Below are 2,500 nucleotides of genomic sequence, written 5' to 3' on the forward strand. Positions count from 1 at the left end.
AGGGATGTTATGCCTACATAATGACTATTAGCTGCAGGTAGTTTATCAAATGAGTAGGTGGATGCATAATTAGATAAAAGTACGGACAGTCAACACAACTGGTATCAGGTTAGATAATGACATTTATATCTTTAAACAGCTCTTTCACAACCAAATGTGCAGATGGTGCAACTTGTGAAAAACAAGCAGTAGCTATCCATATATCAGTGATCTATTCCATCATCAGTGGAAGAATGATTTATAACAGTGATCTATTCCATTGTTATGTATGTATATATAACTGCACACAAACACACCAGGGGTATATACTTCAGGAGTGCTAGGTGCGCTGCACACCCATCGAAAATGGCAAATTCATTATAAATATTAACCTTACTCATTGAAGTTAATCACAAATCTGAATGGAAAACTTTTGTTATACCCCTGCTTGAGATTTGGTGGCAATGGGTGTGGCAGCACACTCAATACAACAACCACCATACACCACTGAAATATGCATGTGTACAATCATACAATCAAACAAAATACATTTTGATCAAATAGAATCCACAAGGTATTGAGTAACACAAGACTACAGTGGAAGAAACTTGCTCTAGGTGTCATGCAATGTGATTGAAACTGCAACTACATTGTTGCAAAGTGGACTTCTTAATCACACAAGCAAAACCGCTGTCATATATTTTTTGCATTAAAATTTGTTTTGCTGTTCTCATGTTGCTTGTTTTACTTAATTATTTATATATTTCTTATTAACCACTGTTTATCATATCATCATATTAATTTCTTTTTGCAGTGCTTTACCAGTGAAACAGACTGTAAAATTTTTTTTGAGCTGGAACTTTATAAAGGAGGACACTAACAAAACCAGAACACTATTAATCTTGTGTCTGAAAATTAAGTCAAAGAAGATCATGAGATATCAATGGATATGGAAACAGTCTTGTTCCAAACAATATAGTATGGACTAATAAAAGATGTAGGAACAATCCAGAATAAACAATTAAAATAAAGTGGAATGCAATTCTGTTTTTAATAATACATTTTTAAAAGAAAAGTTGTGAGCTCACAATAAACAAAATAAAAACACACACTCACATACACACACATGTGAGTGTGTTTGTGTGTGTGTGTGTGTGTGTGTGCGTGTGTGTGTGTGTGTGTGTCTGTGTGTGTGTGTGTGTGTGTGTGTGTGTGTGTTTGTACATGCAAGAGCGAATGAACTTACATGCTACAAACTTACACACCTCTTGGTTTGAATTCACCTCCTCTGTTCATCTAACTTACAATTTCTCTCCACCTGCTCCAACACAATATACATCTTCCCACCTGCTTCTCCTTTCTCCCCTGCTGCTTCTATGCACCACACTCATATCTTCCCCCACATCTCACCCTACATCGCTGCTACACCCTTGCAGATGCCCTTAACACACCATCGTACAGACATACACTTAACTACACATACACTCCCCACATACATATAGACACACACTGGCACAGATACGCACACTCACACCAACTTACATTTTACATATACACACAATCCAAAAGTGTGTATGTGTGTGTGTGTGTGCCAGTGTGTGTGTGTGCCAGTGTGTGTGTGTGTGTGCAGGTGTGTGTGTGTGTATTTATGGTTCAATTTGCAGTCATGTGCTCTTGGATTCAGTCTTACTGCATGGCACCTTAGGCCAATAATTTCTACTCGGAAGTAGATTTAGTAGACAGAAACTGAAAAATTGCATATTATAAGTGTATGCCCTATGTGTGTGTGTGTGTGTGTGTGTGTGTGTGTGTGTGTGTGTGTGTGTGTGTGTGTGTGTGTGTGTGTGTGTGTGTGTGTGTGTGTGTGTGTGTATGCATGCTTGTTTACAGTTGCACATCTTTGAAAATCACTAAGTTACAAGCTGTGGTGTTTTTGTCACTCATTCTGTCAAAGTGTAGAATAAAAGATTCCTTACTTTAAAAAAGGAAGAATTTCTGTTAAACACAGGACTATAAAACAATGCTTTTATAATATACTCATCTAACCCATGCTAGCAAGGAAAAATGCACATAAAACAAATGCAAAATACACACTCACACACAAATCACATAAACATATACATATACACATGCACTCACATATACATCAGAAGATATACATAAATTGCTAATTCAATTTATTATCAATAAATTTTTTCTCACAAGTTTTTTATCAAATATTCCTCTCTGAATTGTATTTCTTCTATGTGTCTGCATGCCTGTGTTTGTTTGTTTGTTTGTGTGTGTGTGTGTGTATGTGTGCGTGCTCCTATGTGTATGTGTGTGCTCCTATGTGTATGTGTGTGCATATGCATATATGCATGTATGTGTCTTCGAGAACTGTTTTGTTGAATCCCCTCTCCCCGGCAGCAATAAAGAAAAAAAATGGACAACCTAATCTGTTAATGGTATGTAAGTCTATATTAAGTTATAAAGTACATTCATTTTATGAATATCATTTTTATTGTGTGAACCAACAAAT

The 2,500-nt window shown here is 36.2% G+C and overlaps 1 long non-coding RNA gene across 1 annotated transcript in view; it reads left to right on the forward strand.

The window, feature by feature from the left end:
* Window positions 1-1,010, forward strand: part of LOC149136626 (uncharacterized) — a 33,080-nt gene extending 32,070 nt beyond the window's left edge. Inside the window, exon 2 of the long non-coding RNA XR_016241140.1 lies at window positions 794-1,010. This is a non-coding gene — a long non-coding RNA (uncharacterized LOC149136626). The remainder of the gene's footprint in view (window positions 1-793) is intronic.
* Window positions 1,011-2,500: the final 1,490 nt, after the last annotated feature.

The sequence above is a fragment of the Octopus bimaculoides genome, chromosome 3, assembly GCF_046866305.1.
Source record: "Octopus bimaculoides isolate indiv1 chromosome 3, ASM4686630v1, whole genome shotgun sequence".
In the NCBI taxonomy this organism is placed as follows: Eukaryota; Metazoa; Mollusca; class Cephalopoda; order Octopoda; family Octopodidae; genus Octopus; species Octopus bimaculoides.